This window comes from Etheostoma spectabile, unplaced genomic scaffold (genome assembly GCF_008692095.1).
Source record: "Etheostoma spectabile isolate EspeVRDwgs_2016 unplaced genomic scaffold, UIUC_Espe_1.0 scaffold00018354, whole genome shotgun sequence".
Lineage (NCBI taxonomy): Eukaryota > Metazoa > Chordata > Actinopteri > Perciformes > Percidae > Etheostoma > Etheostoma spectabile.
The window spans coordinates 5,439-25,388 of NW_022604221.1; the positions used below are offsets into that span (position 1 = coordinate 5,439).

At 39.5% G+C, this 19,950-nt stretch overlaps 1 long non-coding RNA gene across 1 annotated transcript; it reads left to right on the forward strand.

Annotated features, from left to right (window-relative positions):
• The first annotated feature begins 741 nt into the window (after positions 1-741).
• Positions 742-11,167, forward strand: LOC116680299 (uncharacterized). Its single transcript, XR_004329737.1, has 3 exons — positions 742-752; positions 1,446-1,450; positions 10,775-11,167. It is a non-coding gene; the product is annotated as an uncharacterized LOC116680299 (long non-coding RNA).
• Positions 11,168-19,950: the final 8,783 nt, after the last annotated feature.

Sequence of the window (19,950 nt, forward strand, 5' to 3'; positions counted from 1 at the left end):
ATGCTTGAAAATGCTTGAAATTGTATTTGATTTTTGAAACCCGTTCAATCAAAATATTATGGTAAATCACTTCACAAACAGTGTCTGTAGTTATCTGCAGAGTGAGCGAGGACAAAGTGGTAAAGTCCAGAATAGATTTTTTGAATGTGTCTTATAGCCAACGTTCAATATAAAACCAACTTTGCCAGGGTCTGCCTGGAGGAAGAGGAAGGAAATGAAGGAGAAGGCAAAAAACTGGAGAGACCAGGCGGGTTAGAGCAGGAGGAGACCACAGAAGGAGATGCAGAAATAACTGAAAGAGAAGAGGGAAAGATTTGATGTGAGGGATGAAGAGAAGGCTTCAGATTAAGAGAGCAGGACAGAGGCAGTTAATGATCAGGAAGAGGAAGAGGAAGATGAAGACGACAGGGAAAAAGAATAGGCTGCAGGTTCAGAGAGAAGGACAGAGGCAGTTAGTGATCAGGAGGATGAAGATGACAGGGAGGAAGAGGAGGCTGCAGATTCAGAGAGAGGGACAGGTAGAGATAACGGCACCGCTCTTTTTACACACGCTGAGTGAACATTACTCGCTACGTAGCTAGTAGCCCACTGTAAGGTTGAGGATGGCCTTATGTAATATTTACACTGGTCTATTCTAGTAGATAAATGTATATGTCTTGGCAATGAAATACTTTTTTAAAATTAATATAGTCTACTTTTCAGGCAGGTGCATGTGCACTGTCAGAGTTTTCTGGGTTAAAATGTAATTACAGGTTGTTGTTACTTTCTCAGATTTTGATCAAACCTTGTATCAGGAATGTGTCCTAAAACCAAGGCCTGTCAAATATTTCTGTTCAAATTGTATGCCTTCATGTTTTCAGCCCTTGAAGTTACTTTAGTTTTACAGCCTGAAAATCACATTATCTGGGAAGCAATATCAGGACATTAATATAATGGAAAATATTCAGGTTAGAGAGAGAGACAGGCAGCCCAAACTTTGTAGGGTGAAAGACAAACCTGTCAATATGACTGAACCATTACAAGTTTGTAAAGTGTGACATCCACAAATGTATGGTCACAATTGTTATGTTTATAATTTGATAATAGGTATGTCTCTGTTAAAGAAACCAAGTTTAAATAGATTTTCGGTTGATGTCTTTAAAAGTGTAATTACGCACTTACGCCACAAGGAGGAGTATCGTTAGGTGAGCGCTAGTTGGAACAACGGCTTCCGTCCCTCAGACAGAGGACAGCCTGCTGAACGAACGCAACTAATGTGTCCTGTCTCTCTTTTTCCTGCATCAAAACAGGTTAGTAAGTGTGTGTTACGACACCAAAATATGTTTTGAAGCCATTTAGAACTATAAAACCCAGTGGAACATGACCTGAGAAGGTTTGAGGCAGAAAATGTGTGTTTTATTTGAGTTAGAAACTTGGATTTCTATACACTAGCATAGTTTTGCTAGCTCTGGTATGTAAACAAAGTCACAAGATGGCGACCGTAATGTCGTACTTTTATTTAGTTTTACTGTAGCTCCTTGACATTAATTATAAGTGTGTAAGTGTTGTTATTGTGTAGTTGTAACAATGTACTGTTTATTAAGGTTTGGTAAATGTGTTAGGCAGGGTGAAGAGAGAAGCAAGTTTATACGCTTCACTACAGCTAGTAAATGTCAGAGAACATGTTAAGATTACAACAATGTTGGTAATGGTTGGGACTGTGTGACTTAAAGAGCACTCCGGTAAATTCATAGACTATACTATGTTATTTCAGTGGTTAAAAATATAATAATTTTGTGTTGCAATGTGAATGGCACATTTGGAAAATGAAGTGAATGATTTTAATGTGAAGTCTGGAAAGAGAAAGAAAGTTATAAAATCCTGTTAATAAAGACAGAGGACAGCCTGCTGAACGAACGCAACTAATGTGTCCTGTCTCTCTTTTTCCTGCATCAAAACAGGCATATTTATCTGTTAACAGGTTACTCATGCTTGAGGCCTGTAACAAAAGCATGCCCTAAATTTGGATTAAAAAAAAGTGTGAAAAGACTGACATTAAGGTTACTATGAACTTTTAGCCAAATCTAAGAAGGTCAAGTTGTTTTGACCCAGCTGCATGTCTTTTGGCTCAAATGCTCCCACTTACATTGACTCAGGCAGGTTAGATCGCAAGCAAAGTCTACTTAGACAGTGATACATTTTGTAAAATAAAACTTGTGCTTTACTTAAATATCTGATCCTTCTGCTATTACGAAACACAATTTTTGCTGTATTTATAGCATTATGTCTTTTATATGACAAAAACACTAAATAATAATTTTGACTATGTATTGGTATGTAATTTATTGTGGTGTAAGGTGCGGGAAAAAGCTTTAAAATGGACCTTGAAAGTGCTTGAATTTGACCTTGGAAAAGATGTATGAGCCCTGATTCATTTAGACTAACAAATTTTTTTATGGCACAGCCGTGTTTTGGTATGACAGAAAAGATCAATTTCATTATCTGATATCAAATTGTTTAGAAGACATATCTACTATTGAATAAGCCACATCTAATTTTCCTATTCTGTTTTATCATTTCAGTGGTAGTTTTTATTCCAAGTAGGTTGCTTAGTATAGCTCCTCTATTGTATACCTTTAATTTAACTGATCTGAGTCGGGGGACAGACATCGTGGTTATGGGACTATGAGTGGGTGATTGCTCCAACGGAAGCACAGAGCAGCGCATAGCACTGCATATCTATGGACGTTGTTAGGCCTATTTTAGGGGGGCTGAAGCTACCCCAAAATGTTCCTAAGCCCCCCAAATAATAATAGGAAAAAAAAAAATGGTATCATTCACTACGTAGAATCGATCTTCCTTCACCATCTGTTGGTGTCATTGTGCACTGCAGTCTGTTTTATCAACTGGTCGGAATGACAGTGTCGGTATGTGAACAAGCGAGGTAGAGAGTTATTGAAGAGAGAGCGCCAGGCAGCATTAAACAAAGCAGTAAATCAGAGAAATAAAATGTTTTTGCTGATTTATCACTCGAAATGTAACTGTAAAAAAATTGTAGTACTCCTTTGTCGCAACTTCATGCAAACTGATGATGTCTGTATTGCAGCCCATTATCCCACTATCATTAAAGATATCCAAATTCATAATTACAATCAACAAACAATATATCCAGGTACAAAAAAGCAGGAAAGTTGAAAGTTAGACTGAAGTACAAAGAGTCAAAGGCTATGAAGACGATACACCGTCTTGTCTCTTCTCATTGGTTTAAACTGGCAGCTTTCAGAATGCTGCAGACCGATGTGTTGCAAGCATAGACTGTTAATATACAGTAATATACATAATATAAGTAGCTGCAGGATTTATCTCGTCTTGTCGCAAATCTTTGGTCTGGACTTGCTACCGTACCATAGACTGTAGGTCTATAATATTCAGTCTATGTACCACACACACAGTGAGTGATACAGAGTAAAATGTAAGTTGTTAATGACTTTTACTTGCTTCAATTTAGCTAAATTTACATGAGGTAAAGATAAAGGCATATTTTAGTTGGCTATAGATAAGTCTAGCTAGTGTAAATAAGTGAAATACAAGAAATAGCTCTCATAGTAAGGTATCCAAAGCTCTCTATCCTTTACCATTAATACTGCCTGCTGTCGCTATTAAAACAATATCAGTCCCAATATCATAATGTCACTGTTAATGCTATTGTACCAGTATATCCTTCAATTCAATTAATTTCAAGAGTGAGAGACAGAGAGAGAGAGAAGCAGGAGTTTGGCAGGGCAGCTGGTTCTGAGGGATGCGGCTTGATTGTCAGTAGTGGTCTGCAGGGCTAATCGTGTGTGTGTGCGTGTGTGTGTGTGTGTGTGTGTGTGGGGGGGGGGTTCTTCTAACATGTATTTGTTGGCAGGTCTTTATAGCCTAAACTAAATTATTTCATGATTATTGTACATACATCATCATTATATATGCTATATTCTGACCAACTTAACATTCTGCATTCATTTGTTGTAATAAATTAAACAAGTATGTGTGCCTAAATGTAGACTACGCTATACAACAGCATACATACAGTATATATATATATACTAGAACTTCTATTCATCTCGCCATCAGGTTATTAAATTCAGACATACTTTAAATAGGATCCTTGTCAACCATATTGCAACAAGCTAGTTCAATAGCATGCCTGACTGGAGTAGTGTGTTTTTCTGGCCTAAGTAAATCCCCCATACAACTTTGATGTATCTAATAGCTAACATTAGAGTTTGTAAGTAAGATTTTTGCAAGGGAAGGTCCCCCATGTTTTTCTAATCCTGGTGACGGCCCTGCTGATTTCAACATGGGTTGTCATGGTTTATGACCGATAATACCCTCAGGTCAGATTTTTTGATATGAGAGCAGCTCTGTCCAAAGTGGGATGAATGCCGTCTCTCTTAATCAGACCAGCACTGCAAAGGATTTTCCTGTAAAATAACAAGAGTTGGCAGCAGGGACACCAGCAGGTTACCATTATTTCACGTGATCCATACCGTAAACTGACTTTACAGTAGTAGTCTGCAATTCAAAAATACAGTATATTTCTGTATTCACACTGTTAAATGATTTCACAGTCTAATACAGTAAAAAAGCAGCATATTTCTGTGTGGAAATTACAATAATATTCTGTTGAACTAATTTGCAATTAATTTATACGTCTTCTTTGCAATTAATATTAATTTCAATGGACTTCATTATTCTTAGTGCTTTATACAATTGGTTAACATGTGCGTTATTGTGAATATTATGCAAAATAATCAATAAAAAACAAAAAATCAAATACCTTTATTTCAAAGAACAATATCAATGTCAACATGAATACTGCTACTTTAAAAATTAAAAGAAAATAAACCCTGTTGGACAATGTTGAAAAGAGATTTCTAGTGGCCTAGTAATTAGGGATGAGCGAGTACAGCATTATCTGTATCTGTATCTGTTTACCACATGAATTATCTGTATCCGTATCCGTACTCAGACTGGGCGGGGCCTAACCCGGAAGTGGACAGAATTTAACCCGTAAGTGGGTCGGGTTGTCTTGAAATGGGCGAGGCTTTAACCGGTATGTTATTTTAAGCATGCAATTGATATGGGTTGATCAGAAATTGTTATATTTATTGCTGATTTGAAAACTATTTACATGACAGCATCAAGCTTCAGATCAATGGTGTTGTCATGGTAACAAACAAACTATGTACAGAACGTTTTGCAACAGTGAATACAACACATGCGGTTGCAATTATGAAGTAAAATGTAATGAACAAGAGTTTTCAATCCCCACGATTACCAGAAGTCTCCTGGTTACTAGGTACTAGTTTGAACCGAAGTATAAAACAAACCTGAAGCTGAAGAAACCCTAAATGTTAACGGGAAAGCCCTGCGGACCTGAGAAGAGAGATGTTCACTTCTCCGTGTCCTATGCGTGTGTGAGAACAGAGAACGGAGACACAGTCAGTGGAGACTTATTCAATCCGAGTACAGATATTGACTCGCATTACTCGTATAATACTTGTACTCTGCAAAAGTGCTTTATCCGTACCGGATACTCGTTTCAGCCGAGTATTCGGCTCATCCCTACCAATAATGTTTGCTTTAGACTATGGCAATAAACTTAGAGTAGATTAAAATTTCCTCAAAAATCAACTTCAAAAATGTACATATGTAATGTAATACACTTTCATGATAAAATTTTGAACATATGCAGAATTGGCAACATTTGGAAAACAAACTTCAAAACATTTTGAAAAATGTGCATTAAGGTCATTTTGAAACTGTACAGTAGAACATTTGGCCAATATGCATCAATAATATGCATCATAAAACACTTAGGGATGAAACTGTAAGGCCTGTAAGACCTGTGCCACTGCAAGCTAGACTTGCAGTTTACCTCTTAAAATGTCAAACAACAACAAACAAGCTTAATCATAATAATAAATAAACTATAAAATCAGGAATGTAATACAAGCTAATGCTTATAAAGTTAATAATACCAGTTCTCTTGTGGCTTAATGTAGCAACGCCAGACTGTCAAAACAAAGAGAGCAAGATTAAAGAGCTCACCGATCTATACAAAGTTCCATTCAAAGTCAAGGAGATTCTTCAATAGCATGGGGATGTGTGTATTGACTGCAGAAGACTTCTTCTGGACGATCACACCTTTCTTCTTGGAGACAACCTTGCACCTTTTAGCCTTTGTCCCTCTATCTGGATTTATACCAATGAAGTGCCTGAAATCAAAATTGTCTAAGACCAGAGTGAGGTTGCAACAACTTACTGTTTTGTGTACATTAAATTAAACGCAATGAATTTTTTTTGTCTTTCTTCATTGCACAAATAGAATGAAAATGAATAGGGATGAGCCTGATACTGGGCTGAAACGAGAATCCAGTACGGATAAATTACTTTTGCAGAGCACAAGTATTATACGAGTAATACAAGTCAGTATCTGTACTCGGATTGAATAAAACTCCTCAGCTGACCGTGTCTGCATTCTGTGATAGTCACAGCGCCCCCCCCCACACACACACACACACAAACACACACACGCTCTGCTCACTCTCAGGACACTGAGAACAGCGCTCCCTCTCCCTCTCTCTCCCTCTCTCTCTTCCTGTCTCTCTCAGTCAATCAGGTCCGCGGGTCTGTTCTGTTAACGTTTAGGGTTTCTTCAGTTTCAGGTTTGTTTTTAACTTCGGTTTGTAGTACTTACATAGTAAGTACATACTTACAACAAACAATATACTTATGACAACAAACTTAATGCATGACCAACATGTCTTCATTTATGCTGAAATAATGCTTTTACCTTTTAGCTTAAATGTATAATGTAAATCACACACAATGTTTAAGCACATATAAAATTTTAAATTCCAACAGCTTCTGTCATGTTGTTCCAAATTATCTAGCCCACATTGCATTTCTAACTACAGTACTAAACATTTTAACATGAAAAAAGTATTTTAGTGTTGAAAATTGGCTGTAAATTTACAGCAATGGCTTACAGTGAGGCTTTCCCCAGAACGCCAACAACCAGTGGTGGAAGGATGACATGTGGCTGGACATGTCATTGCTAATCAGGTTTGGCAGTCCAAAATTGTCCTTGCATATGCATAAATTGACTTAACATTAATTTTAATGGTCTCCAATTTGGTAATTGGGTATTAATACAACCTACGTGATCTTACTGTATTTACGGTTATCTTAGCCAGCAGCTTTAGATAGGATTCCACATCGCCCGCTCTTCAAGACAAACTGCAATCAAAAAAATGACTCATTGGATGAACTCAATTAAATTGTGGGCAGGATTTCCATCCAATAAATATATGTAGCCCCAACTCAAATTAAGTACATCCATTCAACAGAATGTTTATCAGTTAGCCTGATTAATTAATATCAAATGGATACAACAGAATGTAAATGAGTGAGCCTAAATTATTTTTTTCAAATAGATACAATAGTATGTCATTGAGTTAGCCTAACACGTTTTTATGAAATTCAGCTGAAATGAAATAATTACATTAGCTAAATGAAATTGATTAACATTTGTCCAACTCAAATGTGCATAATTATTGGAAAATAAATATCTAAATTAATTTTTCATTTGACCCCCCATTAACATACACATGAGACAAACCTGGTTGACTCTTTTTTTATTGAAATACATTAAGATTTGAACATCTTTTACTTAGAGCCCCTCTACTCAAATGTTTTTTCTTCTAATTCCTCTTGTTGGATGTTTGAGCTTCACTGTGGTGTGTAATGTAAAATAGAATGAGCTTTATGGATTCTCATAGGGGACGTTCACATATTACCACAGCTCACGAAAAAAAAGCTGCAATATGTGAACCTCCCCAGTGAAGTGCCATCTATTCTAAATTATTCTACACAGTGAATTTCAAACAAAGTGCAGAGTTTGAGACATAAAAGGCTGTTTTCACACTCATCTGCTAAAAGTGGGAATTTTCTCCAAGCTTAGTGAAAATCCAGTTTTAAGTGTCAGGTCTACTGGCACGATTTGTAATATCCCAACTAATTTGGACTTCAAGTGAGTCGTAGGCGAGATGGTACCAACTTATACTCTGAATTTAGTCAGTCAGAGTGGATGGTAGATGCCTTTTTGAACACCGACGTAGCTAGGGGGTTTAGGCTGCTGAACTCCTGCCTATTTAAAAATTTTGGCAAGGGAGTTTTTTCTCTTTTATGCTGGTTACCATACCAGCAGATGATTGAAAATTCAATGACAATGACTCTTCAAAAGCTCTGTAGAACAAACTCATCAAATAACTGGGGAAACTCCAGAGGCAAGTAGTATGGATGTAGAGAGACCTCCAACAATTCACGGTCAGCAGAACAAAACTTCTCTCTGACAATCTCAGATTTGGGCTTACACCAGCACTCATTTATATAAAGACAAACCCCTCCCCCTGGGGACTTGCCTGTAGTTGCAGTGTCTCAGTCCAGTCAGATGGGCGGAGCAAATCTGGTAATGTCTTAATTAGGGATGAGCCGAGTACTCGGCTGAAACGAGTATCCGGTACGGATAAAGCACTTTTGCCGAGTACAAGTATTATCCGAGTAATGCGAGTCAATATCCGTGCTCGGATTCAATTAAATTCTCCATTGACTGTGTCTCCGTTCTGTGATAGGCTAGTCACAGTGCCAGTCACAACGCCTCTCCCTTACACTATTCTGTGATAGGCTAGTCCCAGCGCCCCTCCCCTACACTATTCTGTGATTGGCTAGTCCCAGCGCCCCTCCCTACGCAGACAGACTCCCGTTGCTGTGTGCCGCTCACTCGCACACAGGACACGGAGAAGTGAGCAGCTCTCCCCTTCTGGTCCGCGGGGCTTTTTCTGTTAACATTTAGGGTTTCTTCAAGCTTCAGGTTTGTTTTATACTTCGGTTTGAACTAGTACCTAGTAACCAGGAGACTTCTGGTAACGTGGGGTTTGTTTAGACATGCTGCTTGGTAGAATGCTACTCGTGTTACATCTCTGCCGTCGGAGTATTTTATTTACTTTTTTAAAACTGCCTGCTGACTCTAACCAGTTTGTGTCAGTGTCTGAAACTTTCTTGCTGTGTTTTATAAAAAAAATAAAAGGCAGTTGCGGTATAAATGAATAATATTACAAATTAAGTTACACACACAAACACATTCCAACCCCCCCCCCCCACCCCCCCGCCTCTCTCTCTCTCTCTATATATATATATATCCTACTCACTCACAGGCACAGACACTCACACATACCTGGTGGGAAAATAAAAAAGAACCAATAAAAAAAAATTGATCACACTGATAATAGAAAAATTAAAAGTTAAAAAAATAAAGTTATATTATTGAGTATGAAAACTCTTGTTCATTACATTTTACTTAATAATTGCAACCACATTGCTGTATTTATTGTTGCAAAACTTGTTATATACTGTAGGCCTATATAGTTTGTTACCATGACAACACCATTGATCTGAAGCTTGATGCTGTCATGTAAATAGTTTTCTAATCAGCAATAAATATAACAATTTCTGATCAATTCATATCAATTGCATGCTTAAATAACATACCGGTTAAAGCCCCGCACATTTCAAGAGAACCCAACACACGTCCGGGTTAAATCTGACCACTTCCGGTTTAGGCCCCGCCCACTCCGAGTACGGATCCGGATACAGATAATACAAGTGGTAAACAGATACAGATACAGATACAGATAATGCTGTACTCGCTCATCCCTAGTCTTAATCCTGATCAGAGTCTCTGTCGGATAGCCAGGTCTCAGTCAAGGCTAAAATACAAGCGTCTCTGAATTCATGGCTGTAGAAGGCATGCACCTGCAATTCCTCCACTTTATTCGTAAGAGATTGAACATTAGAAAGAAAAAGGGAGAGTAGCGGAATGCGAGGGGCTGCCTTTTCAACTTAAGGCGCACACCATTTCTGTGCCCCCGCTTCTTTGTCCTCAGCTTGCGGTGGGGCCCACCAGTAAAGCCCAGGTGGCCCTCAGACCTAGCATGGTTATGGGTCAGCTGCTCTTCTCCACCCTATTTTGGGTGTTTTTTCCTTTTTCCCTGTGTGTCTGTGTTTGTATGAATTTTTTTCTGTTTGGAGTGCTGGAGGAGGTGCAAGGTGTTGTGGGTCTACGGTTTTCTGTGTTGTTTTTTCCCTGTTTGTGTATCATCGGCCGCCAGAGGGCACTCCTACGCGGATCCAGTTAGAGGTGTGTCTACTCATAACCCCCCTCCGTCTTACTACACAGCTGAGCACCATCATCATTATCACTTCATCCATATTTAAACCTGGGCTGACCACCTCTTTGGCGCCAGTTCATTACCAACATTCCCTTGGTAACTGGTCTAGTATTAAGCTTGTAGGTTTCCAATACCTTGCCTTGTACTTAGTTTGTGTTTCTGCCACAGCTTTCGTGTCTCGTCTCGTCTTCTGTGTTGCTTCACCCGATGCTCGTTTTTGGATCCCCTTCATCTCCCACATCTCCTCCCGTGTCAAGATTGTTTGTTTGCATGTTTTGTTATTTGGTTATACTGTCTCCCCAGTAGTAAACCTGCTCTTTTTATCACACTCCCTCTTGTGGTCGTTCTGTGTCCGGGTCCAACACTAACTCTTAACACAAAGGACGTATCCGCTTCAAACCTACACAGCCGTTCTACACAGTTGCATGATTGAACCCAGCAATACCTAAACCCGGGTTGATTACCTCTTTGGCACCAGTTTGTTATCTACCTTGTGTCCCTGTCCAGATTCCGCCTAGACCTGCTGCTTCTTCCGATGTGCCTGCATGCTTCCAGGCTCACCGTCCAGCCTCATCCTCCACATTGGGAGTCCTCCTGTTTATTTCTCTGTCTGTTTGCTGTGTGTCCCGGACCCACTTGGACTCTCCTCTTTCATCTCGCCTCCAACCTCAGACAAGCCAGGAGTTTCCCCGTCCAGACACAACCTACATTGCATCTCTGAGTACACTCTGTTCATTAAGGCTGAATCTAATTTCTCTATCTTACCCCTACTGCTTACCCCTTCCCCTAGGTTTTGCACATTCACGTGAGACCTAGTGCTTCCCAATTTTTTTTTTGATTAAGGGCTAGGGCTAAGACGAAGGGGTGTATACCCCTTCAAACCAAGTGAGGACGCAAGCTTACTTGTAGACAAGGGCTATTATACAACAAGCAACAATGGCTGCCGTATCGACCAGAGAGACCCATAAATGTAAGTATTTTTGGCTTAAATAACAGATTTAAAAATGACGACAGTCTTGTTTTGTGCTCTATACAGTCCTGTGCATATATACTTGCAACCATGTTCTTAATTGGAACTTTTAAAAAATTGCTATGCTAACTCTAATCTAATCGCAATGGTAAAGTTGATTTGCACAACGGTCCGAATTTCTCTGTCTTGAATGGACTTAATGCATGTCTACAGTTTTAACCATAGAGCCAGATAATTTTGTTTGATATCAGTGCAGAACACAACTTGCTTTGGAGACATTGATAAGTGCTTTACAAATTCCGTCCTGTATCACACAGGAGGCAGGAGGACACCCTGCAGCTGATCCACTTTTGAGCTGAAAACGAGCTGAAGTTTCTTAAATTATTTGTACATGTTGTACCCATTCATTATTGCATTGGTACTGTATTATTGTAATTCATTTCTGTTCATGCACTTGTATATTGTTGTTGGTTATGATACTGGACATTGATACAAGAAATGTGAGAGAAGGGTTATTGACCAACTGGCATCTGACTGGTCTGAAATATCAGAATAGCTGTAGTTAATTTGTTTGCTTGTGATCTTGGGTGTAATTTGTTTAGTTTTACACATTCAAGTGCCTTTTTATGTGTGTGACATGTAAGCAGAGATGGGTAGTAACGAGTTAGATTTATTCCGTTACATTTACTTGAGTAAGTTTTTGAAAAAATTGTACTTCTAGGAGTAGTTTTAAATCACTATACTTTTACTTGTACTTGAGTTGATTAGTGAAGAAGAAACTGTACTCTTACTCTGCTACATCAGGCTAAAATGAGCTCATTACTTTTCTTTTTACCTCTTTGATATTCTACGCATGATTGTCAAAATAAAACATTAAAATTAGACGTTTGCTGGGGTAAAAACAGAGAGAGTCTTCCGCTGAAGGCTCTACCACGTGACTGTGTTTCACCAATCAAAATTTGTTGTGCAGTCACGTGACCATACTCAATCTCAGCGGCGAGACAGGTTAGCTTTACAGTCGTAGCAAAACAAAGATGTCAGAATCAACCCTTCGCCAAGGCTACACAGACAAGCAGGACCCCTTGTTTACCTTAGGAAAAGTGCGAAACAGCAGCTACATTATGGGGCGTCTTCTGTGTCGACCAAAACAAACGGACATGTGAGCATTCAAAAACTCAACATCTAACTTAAGGAAACGTAGCGGTAATTTTAGTTTTTGCTGTGGATTGGTGGATCTTTGTCTTTTAGGTTACATACAGTAGGTTTTGCACATACAGTATCCATCCAAATTGGATGTGACAATTAAATAAATTTTAATTTATTTTATTGATTGGATATACTATAATTTGCTTAAAGATCATTATTTTGTATTTTTGTCTGTCTGATTGATGCTTGTGTTAAGAAATAAATCAGACGTTACTCAACAGTTACTCAATACTTGAGTAGTTTTTTCATCAAGCACTTTTTTAATCTTACTCAAGTAATTATTTGGATGACTACTTTTACTTTTACTTGAGTCAAAACCTTTGGCTACTCTACCCACCTCTGCATGTAAGTTATGGTTGATAATGGTTCTGTAATATGTTTTTGCTTGTTATGTTCAATTTATTGGGCAATAAAGACAGATTTTTCTGAACATCAATGACTTCCAAACGGTGAAAACTGAAACAGATATACAACACAAGGTGTGTTTGTCTACACATATGTATTGCAAACAGACTAGGCTGACCACACATCCCAATTTTGGTGACCTGTCCCCGGAAATGTCCTTGGTTTTCACTGTGACTGACAGACCCGAAATTGAAATGAAAGAAAACATTGACCAAACGAATCCGATAGTCACAGAATCAAGACAGTCAGATGCTCAGATGTTTTAGAAAGATTACTGATTATTTACATATAGTCTGGTGGGTTTAGCGCACGCACTTTTATGTTTTAAAAAGGATCTTCATCTTTAACAGAAAGGTCAACCTCCTTAGAAATCTAGTGTCTAGTAGAAGTATGAAGCTCAGACCTTTAGGGGGGCTCAGCCCCTAATGAGAACATCTCTAAGTCTAGTGTCCCCGTTTTAAGTCTGACAAAAATAATAACATGACTTGTTTTGGAGGCTTCTGAGCTGAAAATGTCCCTGGATTTTGTCTGAGAAATCTGGTCACCTTATGCTACACAGATAAGAACATCTGCCTCTGCACCACCAAATTATTAGATACGATAACTATCAAAGATATAAATGCATATGAGACCGTTATCAAAACCCATGCAATCGACATAGACACACTTGCAGACGGCATCTTGGAAGTTTGTGATCAATACTGTATGGGGATGTAACCAAGTGGTGTCCCATTTCATAGGGGTATGTTTTCGACCCTAGCCCTTACCATTTGGTTTCAAGGTCCAAGGGCTGCAAACATTAGAACAATATTGCACTGGTGCCACACCAACAGCCAATCCCGCCATGGCTGCCGGTTGAGGAAGCCTCATGTGGTCCCTCCTTTCTGATGTCCCTGTTGTGCCTTCCCCTGACTTTGTCACCAACTTTATACTCCAGTAGTGTGGTAGCGAAAAAACTGCCTTAGAATATGGAACCAGGCGGCACTTTTTGCTATGGATAACACACTTGTCTTAGCACCAGTACATTCTAACCTCTCTGTTCACTCCAATAGTAATTGACCAGGCTTTTTTGGTCTTTTTAAGTCCTGATGCCTGGGAATACGCCCTGAGTCGAGTCCACTCATCGCCTGTCTCTGCTCGCCAAGGAGTGTTACTGTGCAAAGTAGTTTGTGGGCTTCACTGGTCTAAAAATAAGCTTGCCCGAATCTATCCTGACATTGATCTAAACTGACAAATGTCACCAAGGCCCAGCCAATCTCAGTCACATATCTTGCCGCCCTTTCTCCTTTCTGGTATGTGTTTTTGACTCCCTCTCACAGATTGACTCTATTAATTTCATTTTATGGATGAGGTGTAAAGTGTATCTGGTATGCTCAAAATCCCACCAATATATCATACAAAACACACACACACACGCACACACACACGTCCTCTCCCACTTATTTGACAGAAATACAGCTTTGAACAGCTCATATCTAAATGTTGTTAGAAAAATTAAATCCACCAGCCCCAAATGTGTGTTTCTTTATTGATGTAGGTGAAATTAATTAAATTAGTTTACATGTGTACATATGTGCTCATGTGTGTACTTTTTTAATTAAGTCAGTTGACACCCCTAAGATAGTTATTGCAGAGGTGACGGAGACCTCATGGACAGTGACTAAACACACTGCATTTTCATTTACCTGCTCATGCAGCGCATATGTCTGTGTTCATTTATCTTGTGTGTGTTTGTGTTAAGTGTGTGCAAGGGGGTTAATGGCTTCAGGTGTCACACCATATCAGCCTGTCTTTTTATTAGACCCTGACTGTAAGGAGTAATTAACTTCCCGGTGAGAACATGTTTGTTCCTCTGTTGATGTCATAAAGAGCGATATTAGAAAGCCATGGGTCAGATTATACTTTTCCACACCAGTGGCCAGGAAGTGTGCAAGTGTAGTGTGTGTGTATGTGTGTGTGATACAGTCAAGCAATTCTTTTAATTTATCCACTAAAGTTGGTGTGGAGAAGTGTCCGCTTTACTTTTGATTGATGACTTGCAAGACTTTTAGTGCCACAGCTTTGAAGTGGAGGAATGAGAGCCAGGAGAAACAAAGATTTAGAGACAGACATTCAGGGTGAATTGCTCACCTATTTATATATTAGTGTCACATACGATGTGATACTATTATATCCTTTCATGCAGAGTCTAATGAAAGACGTTTTTAAGTTGCAATATTGACAGCATTGGATCCAGTATTTTTGGAGCTTCACCTATACTGGGGAATAAGTCTCAACTGCATCAATTATATCTGCTCACCATGAGAAAAAAGTTAAGATAGATGTTGCTTTCCTGTTCTGTACATACTCCTATTTGTATTTAGAGCTGGCAAAGTACACAACCAAGGTCATTGTAAATGACAAACCTTCAAATATGTACTGGTTTGAAGGTTCAGAGGTCAATATTTTAAGGCAGGAGTGATGTGGTGTGATGTGTTAGGCTGCGTCCTTTTCTTCTCTGCTCTTCTCCCTGTCCACCAACACCTGCAACTCCAGTCACCACTCCTTGACTCTAAACCGCCCCATCCTAGTCACTACATTTTGCATTAACCAACATCCTGGAGTAAATGCCTGCCCATTGAAAATACTATATATTTTTGCACATTCTGCACTCAATCCATTCACCTCTTTATTTATTTTGTTAAACAACTATTTTGTATAAATGTAGGGCCCAAGCGCAGACAGCAGCGACGGCTCAATTGAAACTGAAGGAATTATTATTATTACAGCAAATTAATTGCCTTTTTGAGGGGCTTGACATACTCAAAAACACACCAAAATTGCATGCAGGTTTGATGAAATCGCATCAAGCCTTCAGGAAAAGGCGCACAAAAATGACTTGCTAGCGTCCCTACCAAATTTAAAAAATTGAGCCCCTGCAGTGCATTTAACACAGACTAACGGAACCTGGTATACATATGTAGCATTTCAGGACATACGAAAAAGATCATTGGAGCCATACCCTTAATGCAACAGGAAGTCTGCCTTTTTTAATTGAAAGTTAGAAATTAGTGTGATTTCAACAACTTCAACAATCTCCTCCTAGAGATTTCATCTAATCTGACTTCAAATTTCGTCCGTACCATTTTAAGATGACTGCTGAAGGAATCTTTCCAGGATATGTTACCCAGGGGGCTCCAGAGACAGTGGAAAGGTACCGAAGGGCTGCAGCCTCTGCCGTGAAAGAAGAAGTTCGGAGAAGAAATGGAGAAGGACTTTTGACCTCAACTGAGGAAGTAATAGTGCGGTGGAAGGAGCACTTTGAGGAACTCCTAAATCCAACTAGTACGTCCTCTATGTTAGAGGCAGAGCTGGAGGATGATGGAGGATTGTGTGCCTGCTGCACAACACCGAGGGCTCCAATCCACTGCACAGTACCAAGGGCTCGGACCCACTGCACAGCACCGGCTCGGGGGTACTGGACAGTAAGTGCTCAGGGCGCTGGATAGCACATGTTCCGGTCCGCTGGACAGCACATGCTCCGGTCCACTGGACAGCACAGGCTCCCGTCCACTGGACAACACGTGCTCCGGTCCACTCTACACCAAATGCTCCGGTCTGCTGGACAGCACGGGCCCCGGGCTGAAGAGAGGTTGAAGCGGGAAATGGCGTCTAGAACCACATCTTCTCTTGTAGCCTCCACGGTTCCGAGGGAAAATAGCCAGGCGAGTACCCTCAGAAGACTGCTTTTAGTCGGGGATATCCACTGTATTAGGCTTTTCCCTTCCGGCCAGAAGGCTGGCTGCTTTGGCCTAAAGGACAAGGACTAAATACACTGGGTAACAAGAAAACAAGAGGCAGGTGACACAAGGACTGGGAAACAGGTGGAAAAGCACAGTAAGCCCGAACAGTATCACTAGCTTATAAAGACTGAGGTGGCTACAGTTAAAATCTCTTTCTGAGTTAATCCACCTTCAAACTAGTAATGCCAATGAACAAATGTATTTTTATGTTTCTGTAGCTCAGCATTTCTGAGTGAACGCTACACGGTACACTTACCTATTAAATAACAACATGTATGATATTAAAATGTAAAATGCCTGCTGCTACACTTACTCCTTTTTTTGATGCGCTGTAGAATTTACAGCTGTAAAATACGTTCCTGTATTCCTACCTGTGGGTTGTTGGCCTGTAGAATAGTTACTTGAGATATACCTACTATATACTGTACTTACCTGTTGAGTAGGGATGAGCGAGTACAGCATTATCTGTATCTGTTTACCACATGAATTATCTGTATCCGGATCCGTACTCGGACTGGGCGGGGCCTAAACCGGAAGTGGTCAGATTTAACCCGGAAGTGGTTCAGGTTCTCTTGAAATGTGCGGGGCTTTAATCGGTATGTAATTTAAGCATGCAATTGATATGAGTTGATCAAAAATTGTTATTTGAAAACTATTTACATGACAGCATTGAGCTTCAGATCAATGGTGTTGTCATGGTAACAAACAAACTATATACAGAACGTTTTGCAACAATGAATTCAACACATGCGGTTGCAATTATGAAGTAAAATGTAATGAACAAGAGTTTTCATACTCAATATAACTTTCTTTTTTTAACTTTGTAGTTTTTTATGATCAGTGGGATTTATTATTTTTTTGGGTTCTTTTTTTATTTTTTTATTTCCACACCAGGTATATGTGTGTGTGTGGTGTGTGTGTGTGTGTGTGTGTGTGTGTGTGTGTGAGTAAGAAAGAGACACAGAGAGAGAGAGAGAGAGTGGGCGGGGGGCAGCTGACAGTAAAAAAAAAAAAAAAAATCTCCGATGCCAGAGACGCACGGGAGTCACATTTAAACCAGCAGCATATCTGAAAGTTCACCCAGAATCTACTGGTTACTATGTAAGTACTACAAACCGAAGTTAAAAACAAACCTAAAGCTGAAGAAACCCTAAACGTTAACGGAACAGATCCGCAGACGCCGCTGCCTGCCTGACGAGCGGGGCGCGAGAGCGAGCGAGCGGAGCGAGCTAGAGAGAGAGAGGGAGCGCATTTCTCCATGTTCTGTTTGTGTGTGATTGAGCTGAGCGGGTTTGTAGGCGGGGGGGCGCTGTGACTATCACAGAACGCTGCGCGCCCAGTTGAGGAGTTTTTAATTCATCCGAGCACGGATATTGACTCATATTACTCGGATAATACATGTACTCGGCAAAAGTGCTTTATCGTACCGGATACTCGTTTCAGCTGGATACTCGGATCACCCCTACTGTTGAATAATCACTGTAATATCAATCACTGGCCTTTGCATTAGGTACACCTGTGCAATGTAATTCAATCCATTACAACAACACAAATATAAATTCTACATCTATGAATTTTATCTTTTCAATTGTTGACATTGTCAGAAAGCTGAAAATTCTACTGTTTATTGTTGAGGTCATAGTTGGTAAACATTATATATTAGGGTGCATTATATCGAATGGATTTACTTATATTTTGTACCACTGCATTAACGGAAGAAGTGGCAAAGTATTAGGACGAGAGTTGTTGTATTGGATTGAATTGGGTCACACACGTGCACCTAATGAAGTGGCCAGTGATGTAAATGTAACTTAAAGTAACAGTTGCTATGTGTGGTTTCAGGTGGAGAAGTCAGATGAGCCAGGCATCTTGACACTCCTGTTGCTCTGTCACAGCAGTCACAGAGGAACAGAGAACACCTCACCAGGTAATTTTACTGGTTAACAAACTTAATATTGGGTAGGTGGTGAATTAGTAGGTGACTTGAGTTGAACAGTTTAAAAAAAAAAAAACTGGAGTTGATGGTTAGACATGTTTGTATACATTTTTTTAAGACTGAATAAGAAAAAGAAGAAAATGTACATCTGAAGTTATTTTTTGGTAGTTTTAACTTATATTTTTTGAGTTTGTAGATTTCTATTTAATTAAGTACCATGGCTGTGTCTCAAATCGCGCACTTCCCTTAGTGCACTTACAGAAGTAAACTTCGTGCACTACGTACTATCTTGCATAGTGCGTACATTTTGACCGAAGGTGTGTCTCAAATCGCGCACCTTCCATGTGCACTTACCGGAATGACGATCACATTTCATCCCTTCTTCTTCTGTACAATTGGGAAATTCACCAGGGAGAGCATTCCAGTCTATTGTTTCGCGAAAAATAATTTCTGCTTTTGTTTTTGATATTTAACAAAATAAATGTGATATATTTGCTCCGTGTCACGCCAGAATGACGAATGCGACACCGCTGTCATGTCACCCCCCCCCATTAGCTGAAAACATACACCACAACTGTATCGTACTTTTTGTTCTTTACTGCCTCTTATTCATTAATTTAACCTATTATTTACAGTCACTCTTTTATGTATATACTTATGTTTCTGCTAAAAAATAAGTAAATATTCATTACGTACTGTTCATTTTAATGCTCAACGGTTTCATGAGGACATTGTTGCCCATAGATATACTGTTGTTATGAGCATTCCCCTTACAACTTACCTAATAGACAAACCATCATTACATCTTTATATAAGTTGTATTTTGTTCTAAATGGTCTTCTACAGTGACAATACAATAGTGAAAGCAGAGGTAACAGAATTGACATTTAATAGACCCCTTCGTTATATTCATTATATGTTTGCTACAGTCATGCAACGTGTAATAAAAAAAGATAACAAAGTTAAATACTTTTAATCTAATTTTATTTAAAAAAAGTGCTTGTAGTTCTGCAGGCCCCCCCCCCCCAGGCCGTAGCTATCTGATGGGGACAGGACCGGAGGGGGGGCACGAACCTCTCCAGGGGTCCTTCTACTCATATGGCCATCGTCCCCCCTAATTGACCTCTATCCTCGTTGGTCCCTGAAGAGACGGGTTATACAGGATCTACATCAGGTGGGGGGTGGCAGTATATACAGGATACATCAGGTGGAGGCAGTAACAGCAGATACGTTTTCCATTAGCGTTACGCCACTCACAACGTTACCTGCAGACAATCAGCTGATCGCTGTATTGCTGAGCTAACGCTCACATTCGGATTAATATACAACTTGTAAATCATACATCAACACTAAAATCGTCTACAATGGGACCATTTAACACCAACAACATATACT